General features: G+C 47.3%; 1 long non-coding RNA gene across 1 annotated transcript; it reads left to right on the forward strand.

The window, feature by feature from the left end:
* Nucleotides 1-4,444: 4,444 nt before the first annotated feature.
* On the forward strand, nucleotides 4,445-16,894 carry LOC122889358. The gene is made up of 3 exons (XR_006380890.1): nucleotides 4,445-4,606; nucleotides 9,325-9,465; nucleotides 16,667-16,894. It is a non-coding gene; the product is annotated as an uncharacterized LOC122889358 (long non-coding RNA).
* The last annotated feature ends 4,986 nt before the right edge of the window (nucleotides 16,895-21,880 follow it).

Genomic DNA, 21,880 nt, shown 5'->3' on the forward strand with positions numbered 1-21,880 from the left:
CCGGGCCGCCACGTGTCTCTGTGAGTGATTTTCTATGAGCCCCGTTGTCCCGAGTCCTTTCTGAATCAGTTACGGATTATGATGAAGCCACTAAGAAAGAGTCTCTCAAGCCATTTTAGGCAAAATTCTAAGATCGTCCGTGTCCTTTTATTGCAAGACTGTAATTCAGAGAACTGACATCGGTTTCTCAGGCCTTCTGTGTGTAGGGCAGAATCAGTCAGGAAAACAAAGCCACGTTGGTGTTTAGAACATGAAGAGATTTTTTTTTTTCTTGAGACTTAGTTTATTTATTAGAGAGAGAGAGAGACAGCAGGAGGGGCAGAGGGACACCCACACCGAGCACAGAGCTGATGAGGGGCTTGATCTCCTGACCTTGAGGTCACCGCCCGAGATCATGAGCTGAAAGCAGGAGTCGGATGCTTAGCGGACTGCGCCAGCCACACGCCCCTAAAACAGGAGGAAATGTAGTCCTGGGAAGCCCTGGGGGAAGCCGGAGGATCCCACCATTCGCTCCAGGTTTCCTGCCTCCAAGAAGCAAAGAGCCGCTGCCACCCGGAGTCGGGACCTGCAGACAGTGTGGCTGGTGGCCTCCCAGCTTCCCTCAGCTCCGAGTGGCTCAAGTGACAGGAGGACAAAGAGGCCGTGGCGAGGACACGTCGGGAAGCCCGCACTGCCGCCTGCCAGACAGAACAACGCCTGCGTCCTCCCTTCTGCCTCCGGGACCTTGCACGGTCCCGTCGTTGAGCCCCGGACGCTCAGGTTTAGGTTGTTAGACGGGACCTGCTTGGACAGGAAGGCGAGTGTCGCTACGTGGATGTGGCTGGGCCTGTCCTCACGGTGCCGGCCGGGGGCGCGCGGAGCTTGTTGCTGGGAGGAGCCGCCGCCCCTCATCACCACGTCCGGGCCACCGGGCTTCACTGCATCCGCTGCTTCTGGGTTGGATCTTGCCCGGCAGGCGTTAATGACTTACTGTTTTTATCTACAGTAAAACCTTAACTCAAAGCTGCTAAAACACAGACTTCTATTACATTTTTCTCTCTTTACACGATTTGGAAAGAAGTTTTACCACTAGGAAACAGTCTCAATGAAAAGTTTTTGTTTTTATCCCAAAAATTAAAAGACATACCTAATTACCCAATCAATACCTAACAATTATATAGAAGTGGGGGAAAGTACAGTATTTTAAGATATATCTATATAAGTAAATTTGTATTTGCTTAATGTCTCTTTTTCAGAAAGATTATTTATTCATTTAAGAGAGAGAAAGAACATGAGCTGGGGGAGAGGCAGATGGAAGGGGAGAGGCAGGCTTCCCGCTGGCAGGGAACCGGATGTGGGGCTCGATCCCAGGACCCCAAGATCATGATTTGAGCTGAAGGCAGATGCTTAACCAACTGAGGCACCCAAGTGCCTCTAATCTGTCCCTTGATTAGAAATTTAGTAGGTTTGGGGACCTGGGTGGCTCAGTGGGTTAAGCCTCTGCCTTCGGCTCAGGTCATGATCTCAAGGTCCTGGGATCGAGTCCCGCATCGGGCTCTCTGCTCAGCAGGGAGCCTGCTTCCTCCTCTCTCTCTGTCTGCCTCTCTGCCTGCTTGTGATCTCTGTCTGTCAAATAAATAAATAAAATCTTTAAAAAAAAAAAAAGAAATTTAGTAGGTTCCAGTTTCTGTTTTTTACTTAATTACAAATGGTGGTAGAAATACTCTGCTACATGCATCCTACCATAACCAATATCCTTGGATAAATTGCTGAAGTGGATTTTTTAGTATCTCAAATGATATACTTTTTGAAGATTTTTAAAGCACGTATTTATAAATTAACTTCCGGAAAGATTAGGGCACTTTTGATTTCCTGCCAACTGTGAGTGGGAGTTCCCAATTCCCTGAACCCTTCCCAACATTGGTTCTTTTTTTTTTTTTTTTTTTTAGTATTTTATTTCTTTGTTTGCCAGAGAGAGAGAGAGAGAGAGAGAGAGCGAGCACATACAAGTAGGGGGAGTGGCAGGCAGAGGGAGAAGCAGGCTCCCTGCTGAGTAGGGAGCCCGGTGTGGGACTCGATCCCAGGACCCTGGGATCATGACCTGAGCTGAATTTGAAGGTAGATGCTTAACTGAGCTACCCAGGGGTTCCAACATTGGTTCTTACATATTTAAAAGCTTTGCTAGCTTGATATTTAAACATGATATTTAATAATCTTAATGATTTTCTGTGATTAGTAGAGAGGTTGAACATTTATCATCTATTTACATGTATTCTCCTAGTGAACTCATACTTTAGTCAGTTTTTTCTATTGGGTTGTTAGGCTTCTTCAAAAATTGATTTGTGGTAGCTCTTTATATATTAAGGATAAAATCATTTCTCACTTATCTTTGTCAGAGATATTTGTCTCAAATTGCTGTTTGCCTTTTTAAATTTCATCTTTTATTTCCTAAAAAGTTGAAAATTTTTATTTCACCAAAATTTCAATTCCTTTTAAAATGGGTATTTGCTCTTGAGGACATGTCTAGAAAGCCTTTCATTGGATGTTATACAAATATTTAATAATATTTCCCCATGATTTTAAAGTTTCATTTTAAGTATTTACACCTTAATTCCATTAGGGATTTCTTTCATTATTGTGGAGAGATAGAATTTGGAGTGATGTTCAAAATATTTAACAACCGTGATGCCACGGGTGCTGACCAAGCAGAATTAGTGCCTGCCACAAGCACTGCGTGTGCCCCTGTTGGTAGTTCTTGTGGAGGATCAGCCCTGGATGAAGTAGATTTTCCCTGCATATGGCCAGCTATTACCCTGGCACATATCATGTCTTTTCCTTATTGGTTTAGAATGCCTTCTTTATCCTAATATCCTAAATTAAATATTTTTTACATTTGGACTTTTTCTGAACTTTGCTATTGACTTCACAATGTTAATGACTGCCTAATTCTACCTTTTCCTAGTAAAGAAGTAAATTTAACAGTTTGATTACTGCCACTTCCGAAAACATCTGACTATCTTGTAGAACCATTCTTTATCCTCCTTTTCAAATCACTGTGACTGGCAGGCAAGGAAAGCTGTCACCACACTGACACTAGGTCATCAGGAGTTGACCTGATGGTTACAGGTCACAGGTTACAGGGCTGCTGTAACCCAGTGGAGGCAGGAGAGAATGTTTCGCTCTCAAGCGTCCCATTGGGACATCTTGTGATGCTCCTATCCTCAAAAAAAAATTATACAAAAGAAAAAAATATATGGGGAAATCTAAAATGTATGTTGTAGTAAAAATAGATCAGATTTACCTAGTTTCAAACTAGAGTGCTATACCAATCTCCTCAAAGCAGGGCCTGTGAGGGAGTAATTCAGAAATGATAAAAAAAAATTGGAATTATTTCAGAAAATGGCTGTAGCAGACAATAATTCTATAAGATTTCCAGTTTTGAGTTGTAGCACTTATGTAATTTTCCTTAGGAGATTGTTTCTAATATTTCAGTCATTCTTAACGTATGGAAAATTTGGTTGGTTTTCCATTTCTTCTTTCAGGTTACTGCTGTTTTTCTTAATCTAACTTCCTTTTTTTAAAAAAAGTAATTCCCTTTTAATCATAGTCAATAATGTCTCATTTCTTTTTAAAAATTATTTCGTTTTCTCCATTTCTTAGATACTACCTAATTATTTCTTGCGTGCGGTGTGCCTTTGTGCCCATGTGTTTTTATATGTGCTGCGTTAGTAAAATGGTGGTGGGGCTTGTGTTACCCTGAAATGTCTCATTACTTTCCTTGGCCAGTAAAGCCTAATGCATATGCGAGATTACGGAAGTAACAATGATTTATGAGACCTCCTGTGATTGTTTTTTCTGTCATGAATGTAAATAATGATGTATCAATGTGGATGTAGTCTTAGGTAACTTTTTTTGATAAAATATAATCTCTGTAAGTAATAAATTATTGTTCACATTCTTCACTGATGGGCATTCATTATTAATTTTTCAAAATAGTTTTTAAAAAAGATTTTTATTTGTTTATTTGAGAGAGAGAGCATGAGAGGGGAGAGGGTCAGAGGGAGAAGCGGACGTCCCGCTGAGCAGGCAGCCGGACGAGGGACTCGATCCGAGGACTCCAGGATCATGACCTGAGCTGAAGGTGGATGCTTAACCAGTTGAGCCACCCACGTGCCCTAATTTTTCAAAATAGTTTTGACATTATATTTCATATTATTGGATCATCTGTATAATGAACTTGTTTATTTGGAGAAGACAACATTCTTTTACTGTTTTATGGAAAATATTATGATGAGACTTAGCAACAATACAAATATATTAACAAATATTACTGAAGTTGTTACTTCCAGGTTGTGGGAAGTTTTGTTTTTCTGTTTGCTTACCTGTATTTAAAAATTTATTTTCCAATAACCACCTACTGCCTTGTTCAAAAAAAACTAACAATTGAAACATTGTGTGTTTTTCAACAGCTCTGAGGAAGCCCACAATAAAACAGGCAAAGAAGGAAGTCTGGGATACAAGACTGGTTTGCAGTTTGCAATTCTCTTCTTCCACTGGTTCTTAAGGGAGTTGAGTAAAAATAATTTTTATGTTCTTCACATTTTCAAGGAATGCATTATTTAAGCAGGTGAATAATATTTAAATTTTTAATATTTATGACCTTTTATATGAAAAAGAAATGAGAGCACTGGAGACTTTCTACTTGCAAAGAGTCTCTTCCGTTTTCCGGACCGTTAGCCTCTGCAGTCTGAAATGAATGTACTAAGCATCGCACATGTGTGCTAAGGCTGCCCTAATGAGCACATAGACCGGGCGGTTCAAACAACAAAGGTATTTTCTCACAGTCCTGGAGGCTGTGAGTCCGAGATCAAGGTGTCAGCAGAGTGGGCGCCTCTGAGAACCCTCTTCTCCTTGTGTCTTCACACGTTCTTTGTCCAGACTTCCTCTTCTGATAAGGACACTAGTCACTGGCTCAGGACCCACCCTAATGACTTCCCTGCAACTTAATTACCTTTGTAAAGAGCCTCTCCGTGTGGGGTCACCTTCTCAGATAGCGGCGATTCTTCAATCTATGAATTTTGGAGCGGACACAATTCAGTCCATAATGGCAGAAGTGTGCCCTCTATTCAGATGCTCTTGGGTTCTGTACCCACACAGTGGCTCGTGTAAGTGCTCTTTAACTTCTTCTGAGTTAAGGACTCCTTTGAGAATGAAAAGTTAAGGGCCCTCTCCCCAGAGAAATGCACATATACACTCAATTTCACTCCGACTACCTCTTTGCTCTACCTGTGGATCCCAAGGCTCTAGGATCTTGTTCCAGATGCTATTAAAACTACGAAGTCAGGGAAGTCAGTGATCAAATCCATCCGACTAGTTGTCTGAAAGTCACAAAACATAGGAAGGTTCACTAGTATGAATTACAATTTTAGATCTTTCACATCAATGTTTAGAGTCCATTGGCTATAAACCTGATGATGCAATGAATTGAAAGTAGCTGTGTAAAACCACTACAGCCACATCAGCTCCCAAGTGCACGCCTGGAACTGAGTTGAAAAACGGGCAGTTCTCTGGATTTCCAAAGAGTTCTCCTGAGAGGAGATCCATAGTAAGATTAGCCAGGCGTGTTCTCCGGCCGTCCCTGGGGGAGGTCTGTTGAGAACGAGATGGACTCTACCTGCTACACGGCCACTTCCTGTGGACACGTGGTCAGCTTTGGCTAAGCAGGGGTGGGAGGACTACAAGCGCGTCTGTTGACTTTCTACTTGGGGTCTTCTGTCTGGAACCTAAGCTGTTCTGGAAACCGAGGCTCAGAAGAACTTCGTATTACTTGAAGCTGAGTCCAATTTCCAAGGCTCAGCCCTCTAACCAGTCCTGAAAACGAGCAGGATTGTATACCTTTAATCTTGTTATTGTTTGTAAATAAAGAAAAGGGAAAAATCCAAGACTGTTTATGGAAATGAGCTAGAGATGGGTGCTGTGCCAGGTGTACAGAGCTTTCTAGAGAACGCATGGACTTGAATGGATGCTGTGGCCTGGTGCAGGCCGTATTGTGATGCTCTTGTTTTTTTCTGCTCCATTATATAAATACATTAAACTGAGGTCAGTTACTTACTTGTTTTTCTGTTGTTAGCATGGCACTTGGTCAGAAAATTGATATTTGGCTTCATTCTATTTCTGAAATATTAAGTAGTTCTATCTAGCATTTGTTTTACAGTTCATTTAGATTTAACTACATTATCAAAACAAAATTCAAAATGCTTATTTAAGAATACAGTGAAACTGGGAATCACATAAAAAATTATATAGCTACACTAAAACTCTATACACAAGCCAAAAATAGAGTGAAGGAAAAAAAAAACCTTACTTACCTATCAAAAATTCTTTAATTATACAATTTTAATGCTTCTTGAGTTTCTCATAAGTGTACTTTTTTATCCTTTTATTCATTTGAAAAATTATGCAGTTTTTTAAAAATTTATTTTTTATTTATTTTCAGCATGACAGTATTCATTATTTTTGCACCACACCCAGTGCTCCATGCAATCCATGCCCTCTATAATACTCATCACCTGGTACCCTGACCTCCCATCCCCGCCCCTTCAAAACCCTCAGATTGTTTTTCAGAGTCCATAGTCTCTCATGGTTCACCTCCCCTTCCAATTTCCCCCAACTCCCTTCTCCTCTCTAACTCCCCATGTCCTCCATGCTATTTGTTATGCTCCACAAATAAGTGAAACCATATGATAATTATGCAGTTTTGAACCTATGTTGTTACAAGTGGTTTTTACTGGAAATTAACTGGCATACTAAAAATTATTAACAAAATCTAATTTTGCTTAAAACATGGATTCAACAGGTGGCCAACAGACACATGAAAAAGTGCTGCACTTCACTCGGCATCAGGGAAATACAAATCAAAACCACAATGAGATATCACCTCACACCAGTCAGAATGGCTAAAATTAACAAGTCAGGAAATGACAGATGCTGGCGAGGATGCAGAGAAAGGGGAACCTCCTACACTGTTGGTGGGAATGCAAGCTGGTGCAACCACTCTGGAAAACAGCATGGAGGTTCCTCAAAAAGTTGAAAATAGAACTGCCCTATGACCCAGCAATTGTACTACTGGGTATTTACCCTAAAGATACAAACGTAGTGATCCGAAGGGGCATGTGCACCCGAATGTTTATAGCAGCAATGTCCACAATAGCCAGACTGTGGAAAGAACCTAGATGTCCATCAACAGATGAATGGATAAAGAAGAGGTGGTATAGGGCACCTGGGTGGCTCAGTGGGTTAAGCCGCTGCCTTCGGCTCAGGTCATGATCTCAGGGTCCTGGGATCGAGTCCCGCATCAGGCTCTCTGCTCAGCAGGGAGCCTGCTTCCCTCTCTGTCTCTCTCTGTCTGCCTCTCTGTCTACTTGTGATTTCTCTCTGTCAAATAAATAAATAAAATCTTTTTTTTAAAAAAAAAAGAAGAGGTGGTATATATACACAATGGAATACTACGCAGCCATCAAAAGAAATGAAATCTTGCCATTTGTGATGACGTGGATGGAACCAGAGGGTATTCTGCTTAGCAAAATAAGTCAGTCGGAGAAAGACAACTATCATATGATCTCCCTGATATGAGAGTGAAGATGCAACATGGAGGGTTTGGGGGGTAGGAAAAAATAAATGAAGCAAGATGGGATCAGGAGGGAGACAAACCGTAAGAGACTCTTAATCTCACAAAACAAACTGAGGGTTGCTAGGGGGAGGGAGGTAGGGAGAGGGTTGTTGGGGTTATGGACATTGGGGAATGTGTGTGCTGTGAAGTGTGTAAACCTGGCAATTCACAGACCTGTACCCCTGGGGCTAATAATACATTATATGTTAATAAAAAAATAAAAAATTAAAAAATAGATTCAATAATATGAAGTAAGTCTATTAATATATTCAACAAACTTATCTATTATTTTTGAGATAAGCTTATTTACAGAGGGAAATTTAGAGATCCTATACTTTGATAAATTAAAGGTCAATATTGATACTTTTATTTCCTTTCCCAAATATGAAAGCTCTTTTGATGTACTTTTATTTTTTGTTACTTAATTGACCTTCAGTTGCCTGTGCCATGTAGGTAAGGAAAGTCATGAATGTAAAAAGCTATTTGTTTTTTTCAAAAAGACTCTTGAGGAAAGGTTCATGGGTTAGATATTATATGAAATAAATCTCAAAACAGATACTAGAAAATGGTTTAAATGACTTGTAAACAATGATCAACATTTGACTTTAGTAATGGTGATAGAATTTACGGTTTTGGCTACACACGGCAAGAATTCCTTAGAAATGATTTTCTTTCTTTCTTTTTTTTTTTTTTAGTATATGTGCTGCCAAAGAGAGCACTGATTTTCTTTTTAACCCAACTCGGATTTTACTGAGATTTCATCAGCTTTTCCACAAATGTTCTTTTTCTGTTCCAGGAGCCAGTTCAAGATACCACATTGTATTTCAAATGCGTTTTATTTTATCAAGTGATTTCTGTGGTTCCCATATTTTATAATCATTTCTGAACAGTAGAAATTCTGAGCATTCCATGTGTGTGTGTCTGTTTATGTATCTCTTATTCTCTATGGCAGAATAGCAAAAGTAATCTTATGTCATCAGGAATCACATTGACCTGAGTTTTAATTTGAATTTTGCTACTTAATTTTGGGGCATTGGTGATGTCACCTAAACTCTCTAAACTTCATCCATAAAACAGAAATAATAGTAACAGGGCGCCTGGGTGGCTCAGTTGGTTAAGCAATTGCCTTACGCTCACGTCATGATCCCGGAGTCTCAGGATTGAGACTCCCTGCTCAGCACGAGTCTGCTTCTTCCTCGGACCTTTCCCCTCTCATGCTCTCTCTCTCTCATTCTCTCTCCCTCTCAAATAAATAAATAAAAAGAAATAATAATAACACTAACCCCTATCTCACAAGCTGGTAAGACTAAATGTGAGGGTACAGCGAGCTGTAGCAGCGACTGTTATTTTCATTTCTCGCTGTCGAACGAAGATACTGAAGGAAAAAGAATTATCTGGAGAGCAGATGGTCAAGGATGATTTTTAAAAATGCGAGGAGGGGGGAGCGGCACAGAAAATCACAACTTGACAAACCAACTCTGAAATAATCAGGAATCAATTGTTCAGTGAAATTAAGAAGCTTTCCTGTTTCTTGCCAGCATATTTATATCAAAATGTGTAACACGGGGCCCGTTTTGTGACTTGGCAGGTTCCTGGCCGTTTGTAAGGAACATGTTCAGCAGCTGCTGATCTGGGAAGCAGACGGACGGATGACATTTATGAGTTGTGTTTTTCAGATGGAGAAACTGAGGCACCAAGTTGTTGATTGTTTCCCCAACTTCCTCATCTATGAGGCATCACCTCTGAAACGGCAGTCCGTGGATGTCTCCTGCCTTCCAGTGATGCGCTGCGGACAGAAACTGCCAGTGGTCGTGGAGGTAGGGACGGGGGCCCTCAGGGAGGCCAGCTGGAGCGTGGTGCTTTTGTGTCTGGTCCAGACGGCGCAGAGGGCCACGCGCTCGCCAGGCCTCGCCTCCCCGGCAGCCACCCACCCTCAAGTGACAGCTTTTTGCATCTTCTTGTCTAATTAAACCACCAACGGAGAATGCCAGTTCTCTGCTTGCGTGACACCTCTGAATATTAAGTAGCTTCTGTAATTAATTATTTTTTGAGAGGCTTGATCCTCCATAATTAAATAAATCTTTGTGAATTAATAATCGGTTCCCATGGTCTCGGGTCTGAAAGCACCATGAGCAGTGACCTGGCAGCGAGGAAGGAAGTTTGTGCCTGATGCTGTGTGTCTGTCGACCGGTCCGCGGCGGTCTCTGTGCTCCTGGTTCTCCCATCATGCTGTGTTTCTTCTTTCCTCTGTATTCTCTCCACCAAGTGGAACCAGTTGTTTCTGCACAGAGTAAGATAGAAAAATGCAGATTCGCTGAAATAACCTATTGCCCAGCGAAGCAGTCTGTGCCCTACATGAAAATATGCCGCAAGCAGCTGTCTGCGTCGGGTCGCCCTCTGGGTTGTGACTGTGATGCTGTTAAGAACTTTTGTGTCTTTTTGTGCTGGAGGCGACACCGAGAGCCGATAATGGATGCTGGCAGGATCTTGAGTGCAAGGGCTGGAAAGAAGCCTTTGAGCCGGTGGCCACGTCCTTCTGTGCTGAGCTGGGGTGTGACGGAGCTGGGGCACGGGGAGGACAGTCCACGGTGCCCCGCGGCCTAGCTGGGGAGCTCGCGCCTTCACCCCGGAGAAGCCAGGTGGCTGGGGAAGCAGGAGACCGTTGCTGGGGGTTATCCTGCCTCCGGGGTTGGTGCCCCGACTTTGCTCTCTGGTGGCCGCTGTTTAAGCTAAGTCTGCAGGGGTCCAGGCTTCCGGCTGCCAGAACGGGACTGGGAGGCATCCAGCCAGGAGCAACCGGGGAGGATGGCGGGGCGGGGGGGGGGGGAGTGAGGTGAGCAGAAATGGTCCTGCTCCTTCCCTGCACCACAGCTCACTTCCCTTCTTCCTCCCCCTTTCCCTGCCCCTGTCTTTCCCTTGTCCGTTTGTCCTGCTTGCCCGGTGCTGTACCGGGGTTGGCACGAGGATTGTCTTGTTTGGATTTAGCTGTGAGAGTGACAGGTCCTGCCTCAGCATCACGCACTTCAGATCTGCAAGGTTGTCTGGGGGCTTCTGGGCCAGCCACGGAGAGTCGTGCATCTGAAAGATTCTGGAAGGATTTTGGGGTTTCTCCTAAGGGTTTGACTTCTTGTGAGATGAACCTCGGAGTGCCGTTTGGCTTAGATGAGACGGTAATCGCTCTGATGATAATTAGCATCATCGTAATTAACACACATGGTCCGATGCATTCTCTGTTATACCTTGTCTTCAATATTTTAGTTAATTAAAAAAAATTTTTAAATCTAAAAATTTTAAAAATATTTTTCCTAAAGATTTATTTATTTGAGAGAGAGAGAGAGAGAGAGCGAGAGTGGGAGTGGAGGGCAGAGGGAGAGGGAGAGGGACTCTCAAGCAGTGTCCGTACGAACGGGAAGCCCGATGCTAGGCTGACCTCACGGCCCTGAGATCTGCACCCGAGCCCAAACTGTGTCTGATGCTCAAGCAATGGCACCGCCTGCCCCCTTTAGTTCTGTTTTTAATAGGAGATGCAGCTGCATAGCTCACAACGCAAAAACTTACGGAGACACTAGTAAATTTTCCGTTCTTCCCTCTTCTGGGTCACCACCACCGAAGAGGGAAATAACGGTTCTCCGCTTGTTCCGTATCCTCCCCGAGGTTCTTCTGCGTGAGGAGGACGACGTGAACACACAGGTTTGCCTGTGTCATGGCACAAGCAGGGGAACCCGTTATCCAGTGTCCGCGCGTCGTGGGTTGTGCGTCTGGACTTAACCCTCGCAGCTCCGACCTGGTCTTGCGACCGGAATTCTGCTGTAGCCAGTGACCGGCTCAGAGCCACGGAGGGGACCACGGAGCCGGACCACGGAGGGGACCACGGAGGGGGACCACGGAGCGGGCCACGGAGCGGGACCACGGAGCGGGACCACGGAGGGGACCACGGAGCGGGACCACGGAGGGGACCACGGAGGGGACCACGGAGCGGAGATCACAGAGCGGAGATCACGGAGCGGGACCACGGAGCGGACCACGGAGCGGGCCACTGAGCGGGACCACGGAGGGGACCACGGAGCGGGACCACGGAGGGGACCACGGAGGGGACCACGGAGCGGAGATCACAGAGCGGAGATCACGGAGCGGGACCACGGAGCGGACCACGGAGCGGACCACGGAGCGGACCACGGAGCGGGACCACGGAGGGGACCACGGAGCGGGACCACGGAGGGGACCACGGAGCGGGACCACGGAGGGGACCACGGAGCGGGACCACGGAGCGGACCACGGAGCGGGACCACGGAGCGGACCATGGAGCGGACCACGGAGCGGACCACGGAGCGGGACCACGGAGGGGACCACGGAGCGGAGATCACGGAGCGGAGATCACGGAGCGGGACCACGGAGCGGACCACGGAGCGGAGATCACGGAGCGGGACCACGGAGCGGACCATGGAGCGGACCACGGAGCGGACCACGGAGCGGGACCACGGAGGGGACCACGGAGCGGACCACGGAGCGGGACCACGGAGCGGGACCACGGAGCGGACCACGGAGCGGACCACGGAGCGGGACCACGGAGGGGACCACGGAGGGGACCACGGAGCGGAGATCACGGAGCGGGACCACAGAGCGGACCACGGAGGGGACCACGGAGCGGAGATCACGGAGCGGGACCACGGAGCGGACCACGGAGGGGACCAAGGAGCGGACCACGGAGGGGACCACGGAGGGGACCACGGAGCGGGACCACGGAGCGGACCACGGAGCGGACCACGGAGCGGGACCACGGAGCGGGACCACGGAGCGGACCACGGAGCGGACCACGGAGCGGGACCACGGAGGGGACCACGGAGGGGACCACGTAGCGGGACCACGGGCGGGACCACGGAGGGGACCACGGAGCGGACCACGGAGCGGGACCACGGAGCGGACCACGGAGCGGGACCACGGAGCGGACCACGGAGCGGACCACGGAGCGGAGATCACGGAGCGGGACCACAGAGCGGACCACGGAGGGGACCACGGAGCGGACCACGGAGCGGAGATCACGGAGCGGGACCACGGAGCGGGACCACGGAGGGGACCACGGAGCGGGACCACGGAGCGGACCACGGAGGGGACCACGGAGGGGACCACGGAGCGGACCACGGAGGGGACCACGGAGCGGACCACGGAGCGGGACCACGGAGGGGACCACGGAGGGGACCACGGAGCGGACCACGGAGGGGACCACGGAGGGGACCACGGAGCGGACCACGGAGGGGACCACGGAGCGGACCACGGAGCGGGACCACGGAGCGGGACCACGGAGGGGACCACGGAGCGGACCACGGAGGGGACCACGGAGCGGACCACGGAGGGGACCACGGAGGGGACCACGGAGGGGACCACGGAGCGGACCACGGAGCGGGACCACGGAGCGGACCACGGAGCGGGACCACGGAGGGGACCACGGAGCGGAGGTCACCCCGCCGTCTGGGCGCATCAGGTGTGGTCCTCATCCCTCGGCGCCCCGCCTCGCTGGGCCTGTTAGAGACCTGCTAGGGACACCCTGTGCTTCCTGCTGATTCGCCCAGGCTCCCTGGGGGCTCGGCTGCCTCCAACCCACAGACTCCAGGCCACGGTTAGGAAATGTGGCAAAACTTACTCTGCTCTGCATCCGCTGGCATTTCTTTTTGCCTCCCTCCTTCCCTCCCTCCCTTCCTTCTTTAACATTTTATTTATTTGAGAGAGTGGGAGAGAGAGATTGAGAATGAGTGGGGGGAGGGGCAGAGGGAGAAGCAGGCTCCCCCCGGAGCAGGGAGCCCCACGTGGGACTCAACCCAGGACCCCGGGATCATGACCCGAGCCGAAGGCAGATGCTTAGCCAACAGAGCCACCCAGGAACCTCTTTCTTTCTTTGTAAATGAAGGAATAATTTCCAAAAAGCTGTTGTCAAATTATAACATAAAATTTACTATCCTAACCATTTCTAAACGTACAGTTCAGTGACATTCGGTACCCTTACATTATTCAGACCAGTCTCCAGAATTGTTTCCATCTTCCTGAGCTAAAACTCCGTACCTGTTAAACCACTGCTGGCCAACCCCGCCCCACAGCCCCCGGCGACCTCCCTGTGGGTTTGTCTGCTCTGGGGGACTCGGTACGCGGAATGCTGTTGTCTGTGTCTTTCTGTGACCAGCTTGTTTCACTTAGTGCAGTGTCTTTAAACCTGTGTCTGAATTTCATTACTTTTTGAGGCTGAATCGCAATCCGTTGTGTATATGCCGTATCATCTCTACCCGTTCATCTGTTGGCGGACACTTCGGCTGCTCCCACATTTATCGTGAATATTGCTGCTGGGGCCGTAGGGTATCAGCATCTGTCTGTGAGTCTGCTTTCAATGTCTTTGGGAACATACCCAAAAGTGGAATTGCTAGATCATACGTAGTTCTATTTTTCACGTTTTTGAGGAACTCTCCTACTATTTTTCATAGTGGGGGCCCCATTTTACATTCCCACCCGCAGTGCACAGAGGTTCAGTTTCTCTATATACTCACCAATATTTGTTATATGTTTTTAATTGAAAAAAACTTAATTATTTATTTATTAAGATTTTATTTATTCATTTGAAAGAGAGAGTGAAGGAGAGGGAGAGGGAGAATCAGAAGCAGACCCTGCACTGAGCTCAGCCTGACATGGGGTCTCCATCCCACAACCTTGAGACCATGGCCGGAGCTGAAACCAGGAGTCAGATGCTAAACCGACTGGGCCACTCACGTGCCCCTGTTTGTTTGTTTGTTGTTTATTTATTTATTTTAGTTTTTTTTTTAATTTACGTTTGTTTTTTAAATGGTAATCATCTTAGTGGGTGTGAGGTGGCATTTCTTTTATAACATACCATTAATCACATTTCTTAATTCTCGGATGGGGCCCACCTGCCACAGAACTCAGAGTTCTTCTTACCTCAGGCCCCTCTTTTGGGGGGAAGAGGCGGAAGGAGCAACCAGCCCGGAGGCCTGGTGAAGCTGGAGGCTCAGCCCAGCAGAGCTGGTCAGACCTCCCCACCCACCTGCGTTCTTGGTGACGCCCCTGTGCTTAGGGTGACTGCGCCGTCTCCTTGCTTCTTATCAGGAAGGATTTTCTTGACCTTTGCCAAAAGAGACCGGACGGGCTCCCAGAATGCAGAGAGGGCTTTCCCATCTTGGAGGTTTCTCACCTACTTTGTTCTTCTTGGATGGCGGCTGGCTTTGTTCAAGTGGAGACCTCTGAAACCTAGTGACGTTTTCACTCCGTAACCAAGTTATCGCAAGACAGGTTCGCCTTTCACCCTGACAGCAACCTTTGTTCCCAGCCTTCCTGGGAAGAAGATGGGGATGTGTCCCCCGCAGTGCAGTATTTAGGGGACACCCTAAGCCGTGCAGAGCCCCCGGTGAGGTTGCCGTGCGGCAGCTTGGGTGAGCCATTTTTCCCAGCACCCATCTTTCTTCCATCTTCCAGCCTTGGGCTTTGGGGAGGTATTTCCTGGGAAAGATTAGGCACCTTTAGTCACTCAGGAGCCCAGCGTGGTCTCAGAGCTGTACCAGAGTGAGGTATTTGTGTTCCCGCTGTCACCCCACCTCTAGCAAGGCTTAGGGGCCGCTCGGAAGGAGGCGGGGCACTTTCATTTGGTGCTTTAATCCGACCTCAAACTGTTCTCTCATCCCTGTCACAGCCACTTAAACGAGGGGTACTCCAGGGCGCCCGGGGGCTCAGATGCTTAAGTGTCTGCCTTCAGCTCAGGTCATGATCTCAGGATATTGGGATCGAGCCCCACGTCAGGCTCCCTGCTAAGCAGGGAGTCTGCTTCTCGCTGTCCCTCTGCCCCTTTCCTCCACTCATTCTCTGACTCTCTATCAAATAAATAAATTAAAAAAAACTTTAAAAGATAATCAAATTAAAAAAATTAAAAAGTTGCACTCTTTTTAATGACAAAAGCAAATACATCTTCAAAGCAGAAAACTTGGAAAGTGAAGACAAACGCGGCCCTGTAACCCTTGCAGGGGGCGGGGTGGCGGTGCAGACACCGTATCGCGCACAGCCCCCTCCCTGGCTTAGAAGGATGTATAATTGTCCTTCCTACACTAACACGTGTTTTTTCACAGTATAACTTCTAATCACAGTATTTGTGGCCGGATATGGGCATGCTATACTTTATTAAAAATTCCCTTATTGTTGAAAGTTTAGACAATATCCTTTTTGGCTTGTGAATTTTCATAAACATCTCGGTACCTATAGGTGAAAATTACACTCTTTTTAAATGTTCCTTTTGGAAGGATGTATAGGATTGTCTGTTTTGTTATTGGTGACCCTGACTCCACAGGAAGCGAGGCGACAAAGTAGAGACAGATATTGGTCAGAGGGAGAGGGAGGAGAGTGCCTTCCCTTTGAGTTGAGTTGAAGTGTGTCTGGGCTCTGGCACCACCTCCAGAGAACTTAGAACAAACCAGTGGGTTAAGCCGCTGCCTTCGGCTCAGGTCATGATCTCGGGGTCCTGGGATCGAGTCCCGCATCGGGCTCTCTGCTCAGCAGGGAGCCTGCTTCCTCCTCCTTCTCTCTCTACCTGCCTCTCTGCCTACTTGTGATCTCTCTCTGTCAAATAAATAAATAAAATCTTTAAAAAAAATTCAACATGATTATTAACAATTTCACTTGACAAAGTTCTAAGATGTTCAGGATGCTCTTTTTTCTCTCTCTTCTTACTATTTGTTCTCCCAGTTTGTGGAAACCCTTGCAATATCTAACACGATGTAGATCTAACGCCTTTAAAAAAAAACTTTTTATTTATTTGACACAGAGAGAGAGAGAGGGAGAGAGAGAGAGAGAGAACGAGTACAAGCAGGGGAATGACCGAGGGAGAAGCAGGCTCCCCGCTGAGCAGGGAGCCCGATGTGGGACCCTGGGATCATGACCTGAGCTGAAGGCAGATGCTTAACTGACTGAGCCACCAGGCACCCTGTTTTTTTTTTTTTTTAAATTAAAGACTCATCTATTTTTTTTTTTTTTTAGAGAGAGGGAGACTCTCCAACAGACACCCTGCGCTGAGCACAGAGCCCAACGGGAGGCTCAGCCTCACGACCCTGAGATCATGTTCTGCCGAAACTAAGCCGAAACCTACATATTCTTACCAATTAGCTTGGAATCAAATAAGTCATTGGTGTGGTAAAATATATGTCATTAGAAAAAGAAACACCTTCCTAGAAATTTTTTAAAGATTTAGTCATTTATTAGAGGGAGAGAAAGGAGAGTGAGCAGGGGTGGGGGCAGGAGAGAGAAACTTAAGCAGACACATGTGCATAGAGCCCGAGGTGGGGCTCGATCTCGCGACCCTGAGACCATGACCCAAGCTGAAACGGAGAGTCAGTCGGATAACTGACTGTGCTGTCCCCACTGGGAAAAATGTGTCTTATTTGTTAGTTTCCCCCACCTTCCGCCACATCCATCAAATTCACAGTCATTATTAACGGGAGAAGAAAATTCCTCAGGTTTTGTGTTCGGGCCTAAAGGGAGGGATGACTGGTGAGGATAAGGACATGAAAGACATTTATGAGCTAATTTTATGGAAATTAAATCTGAGGATTTGAAAGAAAAAGAAAAAAAATACGGAAATAAAGTCACAAGTGGCCATGTAGCTATTACCCGAATGAGTCTCTGTCAGCAGATTCTCAGATTTGATCTTTACTATATGAAATGAAGTACCACGGACCGAGCACTCGGGATCTCTCTTGGCAAGACGGCAGGGCCCCTGGTCCCCTGTCCTTGGTGTTCCCTTGAAACAGCCATCGCACAGCAGCCCCTCCTCCACCCCAGCCACGCCGAGTGGGCGAATGCGGATGGGGCCATTTGGAAGCCTCACTGGGTAGCATCGAGTGAGCACAGGGATGTAAGTCGAAACCAGAACACACCTTACCTGCGTGTGGACAGTCACCCGGACAGGGTCAGGAAGCTACCACTGAATTCCTGGTGGTAAAATGTCCATGAACAAACCCTTTGGGAATACAGTTTTGCCTGTGATATAGCCAGTAGCATTTAAAAGCCTCCAAAATTTGTGGAGACCAAGTGGCTTGTGTAAAAGCGTTTGTAACTCATGATGAGTTCATGAGGAACTCCTGATGTTCCCAGACAAGTTTCTCTCTCTTCCTCCCTGTTCCACTAACTCTACTGCTGAGTCGTGTGAGTCAGAAACCTGGAAATCTCCTTGAGTTCTCCTTACCTGACACACACAATTGATTTAACCTTTTAAGGAAGCGTTCTACTTCATTCCTTTCTCCTTGTGCTGGCTTCTCCTGTCCATATTTGGAGTCTCACCAGTTCTGGGTTGGATTATTATAGAAATCTCTTAGCCGGTCTTGAGACTTTTACTCTTGCTCCTAGGCCACGGATCTACCCCACCGCACACGCAGGATTTGTATGGGCATCAATCAGGGCTTCCTAAAATGCATCTCTGGCCTATCTTTCTTCCTTAGAAACAAAACAAAGCAAAACAAACTCATTGGCGGTTCCCCACTGCTCATAAAAGACGTTCAAGCACCTCCGTGGGGCTTCAAACTCTCCTCATCTTGGCGTCTGGCTTGTGGCTTCATGGGGCACCTCTCCAGGCTTCACACTTTACGTTCCAGTCTTGCCGAACTGACTGTGTATCCCCCATCTAGTATTTCCCACCACCATGCCTTTGATCATGCCTTTTCCTTGCCTTGAAGTGTGACTGTTGCTCCTACTACTTTGATCAGCTAACACCTACCATACTTGGGGACCGCACACTGCTGTCTCCTTGAGGAAATCTTCCGTGACTTCTTCCAGCGGGGCTGTCTGTCTGTTTTTGTGTCTGTTCCTCCTATTCTGGTATGAACTTGAAATCCTGATAAACTGCATTTCAGTGTCATTGGTAGCACCCGCGCTTAGTCAATGCTTATAAATTTCGGCTGAGTATCAGATCGGCCTCGCTGGGAAAGAGGTTGACCCACCATTGAGAGCCCCAGCTGGCTAACCAGACCCGAGCAGTGTGTGGGCCACATGTAGCTGGACAGAACATCAGTGGCGCTGGATGGGGGCATCTGAAGCACAGGTGTGTCCCCTGCGGTGGTCTCTTCTCGCTAAGAAAGCAGCGGAAGGCTGGCACCAGGTGTGTCTGAGTCTTTGTTGACTGTCTGAGAGCCTTGTGGGCTCACCCAAGCCAGATTTCTGGAATTGGGAAAGAGTGTGGACTTCATGTCATGGACAAGGGGAAGAGAAAGTGGAGGTGGTCGTTGGGACAAGATGTCCTTGGAAGGCACAAAAATGATGGCAAATTTTGCACGGAAGGACGGATCAGAAGACATCTTCCTCTTCTTCCTCTTCGTTTCTCTTTCCTGTTCTTCTTTCTCACTCACGTCCCTTTTTTTGTTTGTTTCTGCTTCTTCCTCCACCTCTCCCCTTCCGTTTTGGCGGACATATATTTTATGTCCCAAATGACCTTTCAAAAGTAGTGGCACGCAAAGAGAAAAAGGTAGAAGAAAATCTGTAGAAGTACAAAATAAATTTGGGCTCAAAAGGAGGGTTGACATTGAAGCGATGACAAGTAAAGTGGTTCATTCGTGAAGCTGGGCATCACCAGCTGTAAAATCAGTTGTAAATTACTTGCGTCACTCAAGGCATATGGCCTCGGTGCGTAAATCTCATAACATTGTTGGGGCCAGAGTAAAGGGCAAGCTCAAAATGCTCAGTTACGAACCAAAATAGGAAAATACACGGTGTCAGGTGACATGGCATGAAGCTTAACCTTCCTTAGCGCTGTCAGTCACGCCTATGGGACTGCGTTGCCTTGGTCGTTTGTGGATCAAAGTTTGCGTACAATATTTATGACTTCTTAGGACTAGTTTGAGAAGCAAAGACAAACCCCACGCTTCAGAGTACTTGTATCGCAGGTGGAGCCGCCGTGCTAGACCACAGCAGAACGTCAGTGCTGCTGCACCGATGCTGTTTCTGCCTGAAGGACTGGTTTCCTGGATTAGCTGAAAATACGTCCGCAGGTCAGGACTTTGTTCAGCCTCTCTGCTGGTTGTTTTTCACAATATGGGCCTTTGACCTCTATTAGAATAACCTGAGGGGCTCGTTGTGGCCCAGATTCCTGGGCTCCCCATCAGGTCGGCAAGATCAGAATAGCAGAGAGGCAGTGCTGGGGCTCTGCGGTTTGGTTAAAAGCCATTAGTCCCCGTTTTCTGCAGCATGCTGGCGACTGAAAGTGCTGTGAGTCTCTGAGCAGCATGGACGAAAGCAGGGACACATCACATAAGTCCCAGTCACGTTGGATGGAAGAGTGGTTAGCCGTCAGCAGTTGTGGGGTTGGAATCAGGAACATAGGCCACCCCGCTCCCATTACACACGTGGCAAAGCTGGGGAGCTTTGGGGGGCTGACCTCAGCAAGGTCAAGGTCTCCTGGGTGGTGATGGGAAACGCTTTCCCAAGGAGATGACAAAGCAGTGGTTGGAGCAGTGCCCGTGACCTTGTAGGGGGCCCTGCCAGAGGGTATTACCCACAGTTGTATTTGTCGCCTGACTCATGCATCGGAGGTTTTTTCTGAGATTATAAGCCTGACCTTGAGCAAAACCGCACGGGAAAGTTGTCTGCTTCGGGAGGCTGTGAGCTGCATCCAAGCCACAGCCAAGTTCATCCGCTGTTCTGTACAGCTCCCGGGCCTTCAGCCAGCCAGCTCTTCTGCCCCTGTGGCGGAGCAGACCTGCAGGAAGGCTTCGGGGCCAGATGCGTGGGCAGCATTTCCACTGTATCTTACTGCATGGAACAGAGTCAGATCATGATCCTTCTTCAAGGCTTTCAACCCAGTTGATGTGATCCCAGAAATGTAAACATTATTTTCCTGCCTTGATCCACTCCCACTCTGATAACCTAGAATATTGTTATATCTATTATTTCTGTCTCTAGCAGTATAATTCCTAATAAAGAATGTCGTTGAAAATGCCTCTCCATTTTATTTAATAGAAGCATTAGTGTCTGCATGAAATCACATGACGTCGTAGAAAAGGATGCTGGGTTTGTTCTAAGAACTTTTCAGGTTGCTCTAGCATCTGGAGTATGTGAACGCTCACTACTAATTCTAGAAGCTGTTGCTTCTCTATTACAGCCCCCAGATTCACCATTATTGGAGTGATAATGGGGGGCTGCAGCTCACTCGTTTTGGCTCTTAGCATTGCTGTCTGGTTATAAGGTAGAACGTTTGCAGTACTTCTAAGGACAGGACCATGTCCCCACTGTGACCTCACAGGGACCCAGCAGCTCTGCCCCTGCACCGGTCTAGGTTAGAGCCTCCCTGCAGACCTCAGGACCGTCGTGCCTGTCACACATTCTGTGGACTCCAGCAGGGCTGCCCACACCTTAGCTGAGAGAGAAGGAGAGAGCAAGAGAGCAAAGGTCCTCAAACTCAGACTTCTGGTTCCTGCATTTTTTTTGTTCATTTATTCATTTTTTTAAAAGATTCCACTTACGAGTGGAATCATATAGTACTTATCTTCTTTAGTCTGACTTATTTCACTTAGCGTAATACCCTTTGGTTCCCTCCATATTGTTGCCAACGACATGACCTCATTCCATTTTGTGGCCGCGTCATATTCCTCATATACACGCACCGCATTTTCCTTATCTGTCCATCCGTTGATGGACACTTACTTTGCTTCCATATATCTTGGATGTTGTAAATGGTGCCACGATAAACACAGCAACGCATTTATCTTCACAAATTAGTGTTTTCATTTTCTTTGGGTACCTACTGGGAGGGAGGAGAAAGAAAGAAAGCGAAGGTTTAACTCAGAGTTTTTGAGAGTTTTACCCCTTGGTTCCTGGCTTCTTGCTTTCATATCTGGCCCTCCAGACTGTAGACCTTGTGTGTCGAGTTAGGGTACCTGCCAGTGGCTCCCAGCCTTAGCTGACCTCCCTGGGGCGCACCCTTTATGAGACTGATTCTTACAGCCTCATCTCCGGGGCTTGCCTCTGTCACCAGTCGCAGCTGTCAGATCCCCACGTGGCAGAGCAGCCTCCAGTAGCCTCCTGCTGGCTCTCTGGGTTCTTTCCCACCAGATTCTAGAATTTACCCAGCCCTGGACCTGAGCTGTGTGTGGGCAGGTACGATGTTGATCCGCTCACTCCTGTGTAGCTGTTACTCAATAAATGCTGGCCAGATGTCGAATGATGCTGTGCATAGACTATGACATTTTATTTTATTTTAAGGATTTT

Source organism: Neovison vison, chromosome 11 (assembly GCF_020171115.1).
Source record: "Neovison vison isolate M4711 chromosome 11, ASM_NN_V1, whole genome shotgun sequence".
Taxonomy (NCBI): Eukaryota; Metazoa; Chordata; class Mammalia; order Carnivora; family Mustelidae; genus Neogale; species Neogale vison.